Source organism: Pristiophorus japonicus, chromosome 2 (assembly GCF_044704955.1).
Source record: "Pristiophorus japonicus isolate sPriJap1 chromosome 2, sPriJap1.hap1, whole genome shotgun sequence".
In the NCBI taxonomy this organism is placed as follows: domain Eukaryota; kingdom Metazoa; phylum Chordata; class Chondrichthyes; family Pristiophoridae; genus Pristiophorus; species Pristiophorus japonicus.
The window spans coordinates 160,858,136-160,877,141 of NC_091978.1; the positions used below are offsets into that span (position 1 = coordinate 160,858,136).

The 19,006-nt window shown below is 44.1% G+C and overlaps 1 protein-coding gene across 2 annotated transcripts in view; it reads right to left on the bottom strand.

The window, feature by feature from the left end:
• Positions 1 to 19,006, bottom strand: part of LOC139242021 (phospholipid-transporting ATPase VD-like) — a 277,618-nt gene that overhangs the window by 223,809 nt on the left and 34,803 nt on the right. The window contains exon 2 of one of the 2 annotated variants that reach the window (XM_070870149.1): positions 14,252 to 14,381. The exons of the other annotated variant lie outside the window; for it this stretch is intronic. The gene's annotated coding sequence lies outside the window, so the exon portion shown is untranslated. The remainder of the gene's footprint in view (positions 1 to 14,251; positions 14,382 to 19,006) is intronic. 2 annotated transcript variants of the gene reach the window in all.

Genomic DNA, 19,006 nt, shown 5'->3' on the forward strand with positions numbered 1-19,006 from the left:
TGTTCAAAAATTAAACAGCTACAAAGAACTACAAAAATGGCCGAGTGCCAATATTTCCTTCACACTGCGCATGCGCGAACGCTCCAACGCGCACGCGCAGGGTTGCCGGCAGGAAAAAAACTAATTTAAATGGTACCCGCCCCCTCCCACTTACAAAATCGGCGCGAGTGGTAGGCTCCGCCCCCTGCACGCCGCGCCAAACAGACAAGGAGCTGCAAGGCGCTCGAGAATAGCGTGTTTTTTTTAAGGTGCCGTTTTAGGCGCGAAAAACGGGCGCCCAGCTCGGAGGGGCGCCCGTTTTTTATCGTGTGGAAACTTGGGCCCATTATCTTTAAAAACCCTGCCCACCACGTTACATTTATTTTTAATCATAATTTTTTTTAAACTTTTTAAAAACTTGGGAAAAAAAAATCAGATATTTATTAACCTTAATTTCAATTAATTTTAATTATGTGAGATGTGGTTTTTATTTTTTATGATGATGTTTAGAATCTTTGTTTTTTTTCTCCTTAATAGCAATGAGAACTCGTCCGGAGTTCTCATTGCTATTAATGAGAAAGTTGTGGAATACTGTACCTGATTGGCTGAGCAGTCACACGTCACTGCACCTTCTGCGTGGGAACCAGGAGGACAGGAGCACACTTCGCAGCGCGGGAAGAGAAGGCCTCCCCACCGGAATCACAGGCTCCTCCCGGACCACCAGGTAAATTAGTAGAAATGTTTCAGGGCTAATGCTTATAGCAAAACCACTTTTTTTTTACATCATGAACACAAGACAAAAAAGTTGTCTTGTGTTCATGATGTAAAAAAAAAATGCAGAAGAGACTAAAATGAAATAGCTCTTACAGGCGTATCGTCACCTTTTTAATTCTTTATACATTCACATCGTGCAGACTATTATAAAAATACTAGCAGAAATATAAATGCTGTAATGTATCTTAAAATCAGGATAAGATGAACTTTACTTTTTTTATTGAATAGATGTTTGGAATTTTTTTTGGTGGAGGAAGAAAAGAGGAGGGATTAAAGTGCAGCTCAGCAGAATTTTAAAGAATAACGTCAACAATTCTCAGGATAGTCAATCCAACAATTTACGTCAATAGTTAAGACACACAAGCAGTATCACCGGGTCATAAATGCTTGTTTAAAAAAATGATATACTAATCCAAACCACCAGATTACTAATGCTTTCTGAAATATACTTCAGTGTACTTTCCTAGTTTCCTGCAAACTGTGGATGACCATTACATTTAGCACTCAAAGCACTTCTCGTGCCTTCCTTCACATCGCCCATGGTTGCAGGATACTTTCTTTTAGAAACATAGAAAATAGGTGCAGGAGTAGGTTATTCGGCCCTTCGAGCCTGCACCATCATTCAATAAGATCATGGCTGATCATTCAACCTTAGTACCCCTTTCCTGCTTTCTCTCCATACCCCTTGATCACTTTGGCCGTAAGGGCCATATCTAATTCCCTTTTGAATATATCTAATGAACTGGCCTCAACAACTTTCTGCGGTAGAGAATTCCACGGGTTAACCACTCTCTGAGTGAAGAAGTTTCTCCACATCTCAGTCCTAAATGGCTTACCTCTTATTCTTAGACTGTGAACCCTGGTTCTGGAACTCCCCAGCAACGGGAATATTCTTCCTGCCTCTAACCTGTCCAATCCTGTCAGAATTTTATATGTTTCTATTCGAGATCCCCTCTCATTCTTCTAAACTCCAGTGGATACAAGCCCAGTTGATCCAGACTCTCCTCATATCATTCTATGATTCTATGAATTTCCAAGTACATGGCATTAACCAAAACCAAAGACAAGGTCAGAACCAGATACATAGGTAAAAACATACAAAAACCTCTTACCCCTTGAGTCAACAATTTTTGACTAGTTCACTAGGGTTTCTATAAAAGCTTGCTTAACTTTTTAAAATATACATTTCAAAACTCTCCAAATAAATGAGAACTTTTTTTTAGATTTACTGGCTAGATATAGCACAAAATGGGAATACTTCATCATTATTGGCTGGGAATTTCAGCACTCCACTGTTGAATCAAGTACAGGAATGTCCCAGGTTTTATCCTGGGACTGTGATGTCAGTTGATCTGGACTCTGTCTGATCATTTGCCAATCAGCTCTACTAGAAAGAAAGGAAGAACATGCAAGGTGTGGTCCTTGGTTTAATGTCTCATCCAAAACACAGCACCTCCAACAATGCAACACTCCTTCGGGACTGCACTGAAGTGTCAATTCATTCACATACACATACTCCTACTCCTACGAGTATGTGTATGTGTATGAACTAGGCCCATATAGCAGAGCCTGGACTCCAGTTTAAACTACAAGTGATAGTATGCCTCCAATTAAAACATCTTTGCCCCTGTGAACGGCAGACCATGATTGATGTCTACTGTTAAATTAAAATCACAAATTATTTTAAGGGGTAGGGGAGGAAGAAGGTGCGAGGACACCCGATGTTCGAAGTGCTTTCATTTGCAAAGACAATCACTCCATTTGAAAGCTCTAGGCTTATTGATCAAGACAATAAGTATGTTCTTACATATCTCATAAGGAATATGCAACAATTTTGGAAACATTTTTCTACCTCGTCATGCCAAAATAAATTCCAATAACATAAATTCACTATCAAGTTTACACAGGAATATGAGCAACGTTCATCTAAAGTAAAAAAAAGACAATGACTAATTACCCCATCCCCTCATAATAAATTGCAATAAGTCTCTAGTGTAAACACAGAACTATTTCCTCGCCAAAAAGAATACACTTGGGACAATTTTCAATGTAAATTCTACACAATACTTAGATAATTGTAGCACTGCAAACCTAGTCCCATGTTCAGAAAGTTAAGAGCAATCATGCAATATAAATATAAAGTAACTGAGAAGTCACAGCCTAATGCAACAAAGTCGCATAAGCAGTAATCAGAGGAGAGTAGTAGAAACAGAGGATGCAACAGATTTGTAGAAAGATTTAGGTTTGTTACACAATTATGCAGGTACTTGGCAAATGAAATTTAACACTGATAATTGCACAAGTCAAAAAGAATGACTCATAATTCAATTCCATTATTTGTATGCTTATCACATGTAGAAAAGGCACTTGAGTATTAGTAGGCATGTCACTTTGAATGCCTCCATCATGTGACAAAGCAACTAATGGAATACTGCTGCCCTTGTCCTCCTAGATGGTAGAGGTCACGCATTTGAGAGTTTCTGTCGAAGAAACCTTGGCACATTGCTGCAGTGCAACTTATAGATGGTACACACTGCAGCCACGATGAGCCGGTGGTGGAGGGAGTTAATGTTTAACAGAACAATGCATTGGAGAACGTACAGAAAAGAGCAACAAGAATGATCCCAAGTGTAAAGCCAAAGAACTATGAGGAAAGATTAGAGAAGCTTATTCTCTATTGTTTAGAGAGATGGTAGTTAAAGCAGGATTCCAGTACTCACATAATAGATTATAAATTTAAGACACTGTTTGGCAAACAGTACCTTAACTTGCTCTGGAGCGTGCACTCACCTATAGGGCTGCCAACTCTGGTTGGATGTATTCAACATGACATCCCACCTCCAACTGCCCATCCAGTCAAACTACCTTTATTCCCCATATCCAATAATGTTATAACTAATAAACACATTTTCTAAAAAACAATTTTTTTTTAAAACGACCATGTGATTTTTCTCCTGGACTGTCACGCAGCAGTGTACAGGAGATTAATCTTTAATTCCTGGAGACACCCAGACAATCCTGGAAGGTTGACAATCCTACTCACCCACTCCTAGCCTCGGGGACTCGCGGGGACTTTTCGTTGCCATTCACTTCTCAGAGACTCCCAGTCTCCCACTCCCTGTCTGTGTGCAGCAATGGCAGTACACCTAAATGTCAAATTTACCACTTTCTGGAGAATGTAGATTTGATCCATTTTATTTTGCTGGAAGTTAGCGGCTGGCTGATTTATGCATGATTCACCTTGTATGCAAATTGATACAGTATATAAAGTAGACCCAGAATATTGCTCCAAAGATAAGCTATAACGTAGAATTGGAAGACATCACTTTTAATTAGTGAAAACCAAATTTAAAAATAATTATTTTTATTATTAAGGACTGATCAATATTTGCCAGGAAGGTAGCAGAGACATGAAACATAAAAGCAAGTAGCATTCAAAATGCAATTGGGAGATCTCAGGCACTGGAGGGATGCACTTAGATAGGCTGGCAGGCCTTTTCTCATCCAATAATGGATAAATACACTGTATTTTTAAAATTAATTCTCAAAATGTGGGCATCGTTGGCAAGGTCAGAATTTATTGTCCATGCCTAGATGCCGAAAAGGTGTTGGAGAAGGTCTTGAACCGTTGCTGTTGGTCTTGCAATTGTTCTCCCACAATGTTATCTGAGTGGGTTGCTAAGCCACTTCAGAGGGCAGTTAAGCATCAACCACATTGACGTGGGATTGTACTCACATGTAGGCCAGACCATGTAACATAAGAACATAAGAAAAAGGAGGAGTAGTAGGCCAGTTGACCCCTTGAGCCTGCTCCACCATTTAATAAAATCAAGGCTGATCTGATCTTGGGCTCAGATTCCGTGCCTGCTCCCCCCATAACCCTTCACTCCCTTATCGTTTAAAAATCTGTCTATCTCCACTTTAAATATCATCAGAGGCAGTCCCACGGAATAGAGGAAGACTTGCTTCCACTCCTGAAGTGAGTTCTTTGGTGGTTGAACAGTCCAATACGAGAGCCACAGACTCTGTCACAGGTGGGACAGACAGTTGTTGAGGGAAGGGGTGGGTGGGGCTAGTTTGCCGCACGCTCCTTCCGCTGCCTGCTCTTCACGTTCTCGGCGTTGAGACTCGAAGTGCTCAACGCCCTCCTGGATGCATTTTTCCACTTAGAGCGGACTTTGGCCAGGGACTCCCAGGTGTAAGTGGGGATGTCGCACTTGTGCGACCTTAAATATATTCAATGACCCAGCCTCCACAGCTCTGAGACAGAGAATTCCACAGATTTAAAATCATCAGAAGAAATTTCTCCTCATCTCAGTTCTAAATGGGCGACCCCTTATTCTTAAATTATGCCCCCTAGTTCTAGATTCCCCCACGAGTGGAAACATCCCCTCTGCATCTACCTTGTCGAACCCCCTCAGTATCTGAACGTTTCAATAAGATCACCTCTCATTCTTCTAAACTCCAATGAGTATAGGCCCAACCTTTCTTCAAAGATCAACCCCTTCATCTCACGAATCAACCGAGTGAACCTTCTCTGAACTGCCTCCAATGCAAGTATATCCCTCCTTAAATAAGACCAAAACTGTACGCAGTACTCTAGGTGTAGTCTCATCAATACCCTGCATAGTTGTAGCAGGACTTCCCTGCTTTTTTACTCCACCCCCCCCCCCCTTGCAATAAAGGCCAACATTCCATTTGTCTTCCTGATTACTTGCTGTACCTGCATATTAACTTTTTGTGTTTCATTCACAAGGACCCCCAGGTCCCTCTTTACTGCAGCATTTAAAAAATAATTTACTTTTTTATTTATCCTGCCAAAGTGGACAACCTCACACTTTCCCACATTATACTCCATCTGCCAAATGTTTGCCCACTCACTTAGCGTGTCTATATCCCTTTGCAGATTATTTGTGTCCTCCTCACAACTTGCTTTCCCACCCACCTTTGTATCATCAGCAAATTTGGCTACATTACACTCGGTCCCTACATCCAATTCATTAATATAGATTGTAAATAGTTGAGGCCCCAGCACCTATCCCTGTGGCACCCCACCAGTTATCATTTCCCAACTGGAAAAAGACACATTTATCCCATCTCTCTGACAGTTAGCCAATCCTCTATCCATGCTAATATATTACCCCCAACCCTATGAGCTCTTACCTTTTATGTGGCACCTTATAGAGTGACTTCTGGACATCCAAATACACCACATCCACTGGTTTCCCCTTATCCACCCTGCTCGTTACATCCTCAAAGAACTACAGCAAATTTGTCAAACATAAAACCACACTGACTTATGCTTTTCCAAATGTCCTGGCTCTTGGTAGTCTGTCGTATCCAACAAAGACATTGATGTGCTAATCATCAATGGCATGTGTCTTCAAGTGGCTGTAAAGGCCAATTCTGGATGCACATAGTCTCTTACACCTCGGACAAGGGAAGTTCAATGTGCCTGATGCTGACAGTGCTGCCACCTGATGTCGTCTATCTCTAGTGTCCCGCAGGCGTTGACATCGGCTTTCTTCGAAGGTCTGGCAGGCAGTCTTCGTGAAGGTTCGCCACTGGATTTTATTAGCTGCTGTATTCTCAAGGTCCTTTGGTCGGATGCCACAGTACTGGAGGTTAGCCTTGATGCAATCTTTGTAGCGCTTGCGGGGGTGCTTCTGGTGTCTTCGACCTTCACAGAGCTCCCTTACTGCTTTCTTAATAATGGATTCCAGTAGTTTCCCAATGACAGATGTTCTGCTAACTGGTCTACAGTTTCCTGCTTTCTGTCTCCCTCCTTTTTTTAAATAGGGGTGTTACATTTGCAGATTTCCACTCCGTTGGGACCTCTCCAGAATCCAGGGAATTTTGGTAGATTGCTGCTAATGCATCCACTAGCTCTGCAGCCACTTCTTTTAAGATTCTAGGACGCAGGCCATCAGGTCCAGCTTTGTTCACCTTTGGTCCCATTATTTTACGGAGTACTTTTTCTTTCGTGATAGTGATTGTTTTAAGATCCCCCCTCCCTATTGCCGCTTGGTGATCAATTTTTGAGATGTTTTTATTGTCTTCTACCGTGAAGACCGATACAAAATATTTGTTCAAAGTCTCTACCATTTCCCTGTTCCCCATTATTAATTCCCCAGTTTCATCCTCCAAGGGACCAACGTTTACGTTAGCTACTCTTTTACTTTTTATGTGGCAGGCCACATAGTTCGCATGTCAGACACGAGACTCCCAAAGCAAATGCTCTACTCGGAGCTCCTTCACAGCAAATGAGCAAAGGTGGGCAGCGGAAACGCTACGCGGACACCCTCAAAGCCTCCCTGATAAAGTGCGACATCCCCACTGACACCTAGGAGTCCCTGACCCAAGATCGCCCAAAGTGGAGGAAGTGCATCCGAGAGGGCGATGAGCACCTCGAGTCTCAACGCCGACAGCATGCAGAAATCAAGCGCAGGCAGCGGAAAGAGCGTGCGGTAAACCAATCCCACCCACCCCTTCCCTCAACGACTATCTGTCCCACCTGTGACAGATTCTGTGGCTCTCATATTGGACTGTTCAGCCACCAAAGGACTCACTTCAGGAGTGGAAGCAAGTCTTCCTCGATTCCAAGAGACTGCCTATGATGATGATGATGCTTGATCCCTCAGTCCTGCATTTGACTGCATTTCTCCAGTCCTTGTATTGCCATTGTCAGGCCACTGGAAATTAGGTTGTAAATCCAATGAACAGAATTGTTTTCGGTCTTTTTAAAAAATCATCATTGCCATGGCAACGGTTTGTGCTTCAAAACAAAGAATTAACAGTGGTATTTGCCAGCTATTACGAGGATAAGTGTCGAACTGTGTTCTAAACCTGATGTAGCTCAAATTGGACCAGTTACTGAAAAATCAAGTCAGGTCTGTTGCTGTGTGTTCAATTTGTACATTATTAAAAACTTGGCATGCAAGTTAATGGCTGCTATCAGTGTTTAGAGATTCCAATAGAAAAAAATCTGCAGCTTACAATCAGAGTTGGAGAACATATAGGATAGCCTGCACACATACAGTTCAAGTTTTGAAATGATCAGTTTTTTATTAATTTATTCTCCCTGATCAAATGGCCTACAGTTGGAGTCCAGTTTGGATGTCTGCTAGATTATCGCGAGGAGAGAACACAAAATGAAGAGATGACGCTGCCAGCTCTCACTGGGGGTGCACACTGCTGACACACGCCTCCAACTTCCAATGGGATGGCCATAGCCGGTGTGCAACGGCCACCCAACATTAAAAGAACTCACACACAGACATCTTCCATCCTTAAAAATGAAGTTCGGGACCTGGAACATCAGGACACTCATGGACAACCCCAACAGCGACAGACCGGAACACCGCACAGCTATCATTGCCTGGGAGCTCAGATACTTCGACGTTGACATCGCCGCCCTAAGTGTGATCCGGCGGGCACAGGAAGGTCAGCTCAAAGAACAAGGTAGAGGTTACAACGTCTTCTGGAAAGGCAAACCAGAAGAAGAACGCCGCCTCCATGGAGTTGGTTTCGCCATCAAGAACAAGCTGGTCGGCCGCCTCAGAGACTCCCCCTGTGGGATAAGCAAACGTTTCATGACTCTCCGGTTCACCCTATCCCAGAACCAGTGCGCCACAGTTATCAGCGCGTACGCCCCAACACTCGACGCACAGATGAGGCCAAAGGGGAATTCTACTTCAGCCTCGAACATTCCCTGTCCCGAGTCCCTACGGACGACAAGCTGATTCTGCTCGGCGACTTCAACGCCAGAGTCGGTAAGGACACAGACCTCTCTGGGGAGGCATGATCGGCAGAGAAAGGGTAGGGAAAACCAACTCCAGCAGTACCCTGCTCCTGACAAAATGCCTAGAACATGACCTCGTCATCACCAACACCTTGTTCCATCAGAGAGACAAGTGCAAGGCATCACGGCAGCACCCTCGCTCTAAGCACTGGCACTTGCTCGACTACGTCATCGTCCAAGCAAGAGACCGCAAGGACGTGCGCATCACTCGCGCCACGTCAGGAGCCGACGACTGCTGGACGGATCACCACCTAATCCGCTCAGTCATTATCAATATAGCCCAAAACAGCGACGGCAACAGAAACAATGCCGTAGAAAAATCAACGCTGGGGCACTCAAGACCCAGTTAAGAAAGCCCTATACAACAGAGCCTCACTGTCAACCTGGTGACCCTCGATGACCCCAAGACGCAGAGTGCCCACAGCGCCTGGTCTGCCCTCAAGGTGTTTATAACCAGCACCTGCCAAGAGACGCTCGGTCACTTAACCAGGAAGCACCAAGACTGGTTGGATGAGAACGACCAGGAGATCCAGGAGCTAATAAGCAAGGCATTTCTGAACCTAAAGCAGTAACCCAATTCGGGAGCAGCAAAGCAGCTCTACAGGCGGCTGAAGGCCGAGGTCCAACAAAAAACCTGCGACCTAAAGAATAGTTGGTCGATGGAGAAAGCACAGGAGATCCAGCAGTTGGCCAACAACCATGACGTGCGACGTTTCTTCAGCGCAGTCAAGTCCAACTACGGCCTAAGCACTCAAGGCCCCACCCCACTGCTGGCCAAGAATGGAGAGGCACTCATTAAGGACACTGAGGCAGTCAGGGCCCGCTGGAAGGAGCATTTCGAAGATCTCCTTAACCGAAACTCTGTCTTCGACAAGAGTGTCCTCGACTCCATCCTGCAGCATGCTACCCGCCACCATCTCAGCAAAACCCCAGCCTTGCATGAGGTAGAAAAGGCCATTCATCAGCTCAAGAACAACAAGGCATCAGGAGCAGATGGAATCCCCGCCGAAGCACTAAAGTATGGCAGAGAAGCATTGTTGGCATGAAAGCATGACCTCATCTCTCTTATCTGGAAAGAGGAGAGCATGCCAGAGATCTGAGACATGCCATAATCATGATCATCTTCAAAAAAGGGGACAAGTCCGACTGCGGTAACTACAGAGGAATCTCCCTGCTGTCGGCCACTGGGAAAGTCATTGCAAGAATCCTCCTCAATCGTCTACTCCCCATGGCTGAAGAGCTCCTCCCAGAGTCGCAATGTGGATTCCGTCCACTCAGGGGTACAACGGACATGATCTTCACCGCGCAACAACTACAAGAGAAATGCAGGGAACAGCACCAACCGTTGTACATGGCCTTCTTTGACCTCACAAAGGCCTTTGATACTGTCAACCGTGAGGGATTATAGAGCGTCCTTCTCCATTTCGGCTGTCCCCAAAAGTTTGTCACCATCCTCTGCCTGCTCCACAATGACATGCAAGCCGTGATCCTAACCAACGGATCCACCACAGATCCAATCCACATCCAGACCAGGGCTGCGTCATCGCATCAACGCTTTTCTCGATCTTCCTTGCTGCAATGCTCCATTTCAACAAGCTCCCCGCTGGAGTGAAACTAAACTATAGAACCGTTGCCGCCTCCAGGTTAGATCCAAGATTGTTCCATCCTCTGTCATCAAACTACAGTACGCGGACGACGCTTGCGTCTGCGCACATCAGAGGCTGAACTCCAAGCCATCGTCAACACCTTCACCGATGCGAATGAAAGCATGGGCCTTACGCTAAACATCCGTAAGACAAAGGTCCTCCACCACTTTCCATACCTCGGGAGCTTTCTATCAACCAGGGCAGACATCGATGATGAAGTCCAACACCGCCTCCAGTGTGCCAGCGCAGCCTTTGATCACCTGAGGAAGAGAGTGTTTGAAGACCAGGACCTCAAATCTGACACCAAGCTTATGGTCTACAGGGCAGTAGTGATACCTGCCCTCCTATATGGCTCAGAGACATGGACCATATACAGCAGACATCTCAAAGTGTTGGAGAAGTACCACCTACGCTGCCTCCGCAAGATCCTACAAATCCACTGGGAGGATAGATGCACCAACGTCTGTGTTCTCGATCAAGTCAACATCCCCAGCATCGAAGCACTGAGCACGCTCGACCAGCTGCGTTGGACGGACCACATCTTCCGCATGCCCGACATGAGACTCCCAAAGCAAGCGCTCTACTCGGAACTCCTACACGGCAGGCGATCCCCAGGTGGGCAGAGGAAACATTTCAAGGACACCCTCAAAGCCTCCCGCCGGCACGTGGGAATCCCTGGCCCAAGACCGCCCAAAATGGAGGAAGAGCATCCGGGAGGGCATTGAGCACCTCGAGACTCGTCGCCGAGAGCATGCAGAAATCAAGCGCAGACAGCAGAAGGAACGTGGGGCAAACTAGGCTCCCACCCACCCTTTCCTTCAACCACTGTCTGTCCCACCTGTGACAGAGACTGTAATTCCCGCATTGGACTGTACAGCCACCGGAGAACTCACTTTTAGAGTTAGCAAGCTTTCCTCGATTTCAAGGGGCTGCCTATGATTTCCAGTAACGCTGCCTATGATTTCCAGTAATGCTCCGATACTCCGCAATAACATCGAGTCTTAGCTCAGCAATAACTGAGTCAGCTAAAACAGGCCATGAAAGCTTACGAAATGCTGCTGAATTCTAGTGTACCAGCACCTCACCCTCAATCCAACAGAGTTACTCTCTGCAGTAGGTCACCACCAACACAACTCTCAGAAACCACCCCCCCATCCTCAGCCTAGTGTAACATGTACAGCACAACACACAGCCCGACACAAACATTCAACGCTGCAAAGGTAGCTTTTTGACAGAAATGTAACAGTAAAGCTCAAAAAGCACAAATCCAATAAATTCAGACAAACTCTGGGAATAAGGAACCCCACACCACATAACTACTTCTGTATGTGGCTACATACATATAGCAAAATAAAAGGTGCAACAGAAACACATTTTTCCCCCAGCAGATAACGGAAATTAAACTGCAATGGAATAAAGGCATACAAGGATGATATCCATGCCCTAACTGAAATAAATTGCATTCATTGATTCAACCAGATCAGTCACCAGAAATGGCTGACTATATAAAGATACCTGTACTCTTAATTGTAAGTGCAATAAATGAGAAGGAATTTTATATAAAGTAAGATAGTGGAATAGTAAAGGAAACTCCAAAGCACTATTTCAAGTCAAACCACAACTAAGGGACAAGGAAGCAAAGGGATAAACTGGTAAAAGGCCAGTTCAGGACAGATTTCAGGAAGCATTTCTTACACACAAAAAAAAAGTGATTAATGTCTGGAATGATCTTCTGTGCAAGTTGGTAGAAGCAAAAACACTGGAATCATATTGCCATAAGTTTCCATAGGGGCTATAAGTTTCTTTGGAAGAAATAACTAGATGGGCCAAATGGCCTCCTCATTTGTACTCGATCTTTGTGATCATCTGGATGTCAACAAAAGTTCCTTTAATCATTTTTAAATTTAATCTCAAGATGATGATTCAAAACGCTCATTAAACTTTGATTTTGCTGCCAGTTTGCTTGTCAGTCCATCAAAACTAAAGATGGGCATGATAAATGTAACAATGTTATCTTTGTTATGCTTCAAAGTTTATAGTCCTCAATATTTGTCTGAATCTTAAACACTTTAGTGCTTGTTCACAGCTGTTGGGTTCTTACTGTACAGTATATACTTTTCCCCATTAACTTGAACATACTGGCAAATCAACCGTCCTGTTTGATCAACATCATTGGAAACCACAGAAGAAGAAAAACAACAGCAGCATTAAATCACAATACCATACCGCACTCAAAAGTTTGAGTGCCTCCTCCCATCCTACTTCATCTAAGCTTAGATGATAAAGTAAACAGTAAATGTGTTTTAATTTGGCTGCTGGTGACCAGACCTGTGCTCTGAAAGCCAACAGTCAAAAACCAATATCAAAGCTGCTACAAAAGCAGATCCCAGGACAGATAACCCAATTTCTTCCATTTTCCACAGTAAATTTTTAGCAGGTTTATCAAAACATGAAGATTACAAATTACAGGATAGCAGCATTGTAATCATTTTAAGAAGTACATATTACAGGTTGCAAATACTACATAATACAAGGTACACATTTTCTGTGCCAGAAGCTTCAAATTCTAGAAGACATATGTACACAACTGGGGTGGGGAAGACAAAAGAAGCTTTTGTTTTTTTACCTCCTCCACCTATCATGGTGCAGTTGTCCCTCTTTTGTTGACATACTTTGAAAGTGACAATAGCCTGATTTACATTTACAAACACTGAGCCATTGTGGGCTAATTGGAATGCAGTCTCCAGATCAAGTGGCACCAATCCAAGCAGATTTGTTAGTGGACTGGCTCCCCCACACTTCCCAACTCAAAGAAATATATTTCCAGAGTTTACACGAGCGTGTGTGGAAGCCAAATGCAGACGGTTTACATATTTTGTTTATTGATCGCTTCAAGTGGCATATGGTGCAGGATGTGTGTGAGAATAGGCAAAATAAGGTGTGTTTACTTAAGACAACAGCCACACTTGTGGTCCAGCAATCTGTGGTTGAATCCTCTGCTCCTCCCTCATTAAATCCATTGAGCTCCTAAGAGGACATTTTTTTTTATGAAGAGGAATTTTTTCCAACTTTCCTACCTGTTGCTGTATTTCTGTTTGGCACAATTGGTCAGTTATTGCAAGAAAAAAACATTTTTGGGAGACAGCAAGTAGAAAGGAAAAAGGTTCCAATCTGGATAAAGGGGAGGTTTGAGAAAAAAGCAGCGTTAAGCTGATTGGCTGAAATTCTTCACTGTTAGACAGCTCCTCAAGGTCATGTAGTCTCACGTGCTCAGTTCAGTGCTTGCAGTCAGACAGACAACCCGCAAAAAGATATGGATTTTAACTTAATGACTGAGTATTAGTACAAATGTTCATCTCTATTGTACCTTAGATAAGGAAAAGGTGACAACTTGCATTTATATAGTACCTTTAAGGTAGTAAAACAACCCAAGGCAGTTCACAGAAGTGTAATCAGATAAAAAGAGACAATGAGCCAAAGAAGGAGATATTGCTTGGGGTATTCTAAAGCTTGTTCAAAGAGGTAGGTTTTAAGGCAGGTCCGAAAGGAGAGGTCTAGGGAGGGAATTCAATAGTGTAGAGTCTATGCGGCTGAAGGTTGTGGGCCAACAGGAGAGGTGGATGCCCAAAAAGCAGAGTAATGGAGAGTTTGGAGGGGGGCAGGGTTTGTAGGGCTGGAAGAGCTTACAAAGATAGGGAGGTCTGAGGCCATGAAAAGATTTAAACACGAGGATGAGAATTTTAAATTTGAGACATTGGGGTATTAGGCACTGTAGACCAGTAAGGACAAGAGTGACAGATGAACAGGACTTGGTACAAGATACTGGTAGTAATTTAGATCAACATAGTTAACCATCATTCATCAAGGTGTTTTTTTTCCCCAAATATATATGAACACTCTTTGCTTTAAAAACACAGCATTTAAAAGCTAATTCTCATTCAAGATCTGTAGAAAAAGAGTTTTTAAAAATCCAAAATGTGACATTGCCCTCTAATTATTTTGATTAGCTTAAATTGTGCCCTCATTAACTTCTTGTCGTTAACTTGGTTACCTCAAATCTCATTGGTTAAGCAGATACACCATTGATCCCGTTGATCATCAAGGATCCAGATGCTCTGTTGACCTCGCTGTGCCGTTATCAGCTCGCACTTCCAGCAATTTTCGTGCAGTTTTTTTTTGAGCTGTAGAGTGAGAGAAAAAAATCAAAATAATAGAGCATACCGCAAATTCTCTTGCAAATTGTGGGCCATTTGTGTTCGGTTTCAATCTCTTTGGCTTCAAAGAGTAGGAATAAACGAGTCATTTTCAGGTTGGCAGATTGTAACTACTGGCGTGCTGCAAAGATCAGTGTTTGGGCCTCAGCTATTCACAACTGTATCAATGATCTGGATGAGGGGACCAAATGTATTATATCCAAGTTTGCTGATGATAAAAAGCTAGGTGGGAATCTAAGTTATGAGGAGGATGCAAAGAGACTTCAAGGGGATTATAGACAGGCTAAGTGAGTGGGCAAGAACATGGCAAATTGAATATAATATGGAGAAATGTGAAGTTATCCACTTTGGTAGGAAAAATAGAAAAAAAAAGTGTGCAATTTTTGAACGGTGAGAGATTGGGAAATGTTGGTGTTCAGAGGGACCTGGGTGCCCTTGTACACGAATCATTGAAAGTTAACATGTAGGCACAGCAAGCAATTAAGAAAACAAACGGTATGTTGACCTTTATTATAAGAGGATTTGAGTACAAGAGTAAAAATGCCATACTGCAATTATATAGGGCCCTGGTGAGACCACACCTGGAGTATTGTGTACAGTTTTGGTCTCCTTACCCAAGAAAGGATATACTTGCCATTGAGGGAGTGCAACAAAGGTTCACCAGACTGATTCCTGGGATGGGAGAGGATTGTCCTATGAGAAGAGATTGAGCAGACTAGGCCTATATTCTCTAGAGTTTAGAAGAATGAGAGGTGATCTCATTGAAACATATAAAAGTCTTACAGGGCTTGACAGGATAGATGCAGGGGGGATATTTCCTCTGGCTGGGCAGTCTCGAACCAGGGGTCACAGTCTCAGAATAAGGGGTTTGCCATTTAGGACTGAGATGAGGAGAAATGTCTTCACTCAGATGGTACTGAATCTTTGGAATTCTCTATCCCCAGAGGGATGTGGATGCTCAGCTGTTGAGTATATTCAAGACAGAAATCAATAGATTTTTGAATATTAAGGGAATCAAGGGATATGGGGATAGCACAGGAAAGTGGAATTGAGGTAGAAGATCAGCCTTGATCTTATTAAATGGTGGAGCAGGATCGAGGGGCCGAATGGCCTATTCCTGCACCTAATTCTGATGTTCTTATGTAAACACTCAAAATCTATCTGGCTAAATGCTGCTGAAATCAATTAAAAGCTTTGCTTTCTGCATGACTGATGCTCTGAAATTTTATCAGTGAAGTTTAGCCCGAGGATTTTTAATTGAAGATTGTGTAACAGACATGAATTCCCCAAATAACATGAGTATCACAAGTAAACCCATCAAAGGGCTGAGTGCCACAAGAAATGCTGCCACACTTCCTCAGTTATCAGCAACTTCTAATTAGCTTGGAGGGCAGATTAGTACCGTGGTTACAGATCTACATGTTCTCTCCATGATAAAGTGTCTACATCTGCAACAACGCAAGTATCTGTATTAAGAACAAGTTGCAGATTAAGGAAAAATAAAAGATGTGCGAGTCGCACAGCATTTACTATTGTAAAGCTGTGTTTGGAAATAAGCCTCCTGTGCATTAGTCTGCACACTTATGTGAAGGCGGTGAGAATATAAAATACAATAGAGGTGAACCTTCCAATTTTTGGTGGTTCCCATTGTTGGTGACTATGAAAAATATGGCTAACTAATCATGGAATTGAACTGACACAAACAGATGCCACTGGCCATTTTGATGAATCTCATTATCAGTCTTTCCAAGTTTACTTCCCCATTCAGTCAGGAGAAAGATCCCAGGAATAATTAGGTAATATGTTATATATCCATCTACAGATCAGATGAGAAATGATTAAATGTCCCAACTGGGATATATGTAGGACTCAGGGAATTAAGTGTTCAAACAACTGAGTGAAGAATGCTTTAGTGTTGGGTTCCTCCAGTAACTCAGTGGCTAAATGTGATACAGACTCTGACAGATCAGAAACAATGGCTCAGGATTTGCTGGAGCAGGGCATCTTATGGAATGCCCCGTTAGACTTTTTGCCTCAACCTTCAGTGCAAATTTTTTTTGTCTCGCAAATTGCTAGAAATTCGAACTGAAAAGCAGGACAACGGAGCATCTGTCACTGTGTTGCACAATGGGAACAACTGTCTATCTCCTTGACCAATGAGATATAAGAATTGTGAAAGAAACAGGGACGACGGAGAAGGAAACAGGGTGAATTTGAGTTAAATCAGGTACCGAAAGGGAAAGAAAGGGGAAAAGAAAAATGAGAGAATAAAGAGACAGGAAAGCTAAGAATTTTTAAAATAAAATTTAAAATGTTGTATTTTAGAAATCTCCAAAAACAATTTAGAACCTGCAGGAAAGAGATTCCACAATTTCAATTGTTCCCTTTCTGGGCTGGAGAGGTTAAGTGGCATTGCAGGTGTTATGCTCATAATAAATTAATGTAACCGAGTACTGCAGACAATGAGTAAGTGTGACCTTAGCTCCTTTATTCAAACTCCAGAGTGTTGGTACAGCATGGGAGGCCTGCTTATATACAGTGCTCCCAAGGGATGCTGGGATCCCTTGGGACTCCAACAGATATGCCCTCTGGTGGCGGTACGATACAGACAATCTATGGTTACATACCTAACATCACTCCCTCCCAAAGTCAATAGTACACTTATTTACATGGTGAGACGATCTGGGGCTTTTCACTCCCTTGTCGATCGTCTCGGTACAAATGCAGGAGTGAGTGAGTTGGTTGGTTCTTCGCTGGGCTGCTGGGCAGCTGGCCTTGCTGGGAATGGCGAGTTCAGCTTCGTGGTCGATCGTGATGTCCATTGCCACTTGTGTGTGTGTTGGTGGGTCGAAGTTGGTGGTGGCCTCTTCGGGTTGCTCGTGGCTGTTTATGAATCTGGCCAGTTTGACCAGAAACATCCTACTCCTTTCTTTGGCTATGACGGTGCCAGCAAGCCATTTGGGACCACGTCCATAGTTGAGTACAAATACAGGATCACGTGACTTCAATATCACATGGCAAGTTTGCGCGATCATGGTACATGCTTTATTGATGCCGCCTGCCCTCAACGTGATCATGGCCATCGGGGTGGACAAGAGAGAGCCTTGTTTTGAGCGCCCTTTTTATGAGCAGCTCGGCTGGGGGAACCCCGGTGAGCGAGTGGGGTCTGGCACGGTAGCGGAGCAGGACTCGGTACAGGCGGATCTGCAGGCAGCCTTCCAACACGCGTTTCAAGCTTTGCTTGATGGTTTGTACTGCCCGTTCTGCCTGGCCGTTGGATGCGGACTTGAACGGGCAAATGTGACCTGCTTGATCCCATTGCGAGTCATGAATTCCTTGAATTCAGCACTCGTGAAGCACGGCCCATTGTCGCTGACAAGGACATCAGGCAGGCCGTGCATGGCAAACATGGCTCGTAGGATTTCGATGGTGGCAGTGGACGTGCTTACAGACATTATTGCACATTCAGTCCATTTTGAATAAGCATCCACAACAACCAAAAATATTTTGCCTAGAAATGGGACCGCACAGTCCAGGTGGATCCTAGGCCACGGTTTGGAAGGCCGTGACCACAAACTTAGTGGTGCCTCTCTGGGTGCATTGCTCAGTTGAGAGCAAGTGTTGCATTTCCCGGCATTGACTCCAAATCTGAGTCAATGCCGGGCCACCACACATGGGATTTGGCCATAGCTTTCATCATTACTATGCCTGTGTGGGTACTGTGTAGGTCGCGCATGAACGATTCCTTGCCTTTCTTCGGCAAAACCACGCGATTGCCCCTCAAAAGACAGTATGGACATTTCGTCTTTGCGCCGCTGAAACGGCTTGATCTCTTCATGCATCTCTGCTGGGACGCTGGATCAGCTCCCATGGAGGGACAGTAAAGGATCCTGGCTGGTCCAGGTCCTGATCTGGCGGACCGTAACGGGTGACTTTTCGTTTTCAATTGGATCCATCACCAAAAGCAAGTTTGCAGCTTGTGCCATTTCCACCCTGCTGGCGGGCAATGGTAGCCGACAGAGCATCAGCCCTGGTCTGTGGTGGATTACATAGTTATATGCAGACAGCGTGAGTGCTCATCTTTGGATGCGGGCAGAGGCATTGGAGTTAATCCCTTTGCTCTCTGAGAGTAGTGATATGAACGGTTTATGGTCAGTTTCTAACTCAAACTTGAGACCAAACAGTGACTGGTGCATTTTTTCACCCCGTATACGCATGTCATAGCTTCTTTTTCAATCATGCTGTAGGCCTTTTCGGCCTTGGACAAACTCCTGGATGCAGAGGCGACCGGTTGCAATGTTCCCGATTCGTTAGCTTGTAACACACACCCGACTTCGTACGAAGACGCATCGCAAGCTAGCACTAAACGTTTACACGGGTTATACAGAAGAAGTAGTTTGTTAGAACATAACAGATTTCTGGCTTTCTCAAAAGCAGCCTCTTGTGATTTCCCCCATACCCAGTCATCTCCCTTGCGTAGTAGCACGTGTAGGGGTTCAAGCAGGGTGCTTAACCCAGGTAGGAAATTACCAAAATAGTTGAGGAGTCCCAGGAACGACCGCAGCTCCGTCACGTTCTGTGGTCTTGGCGCG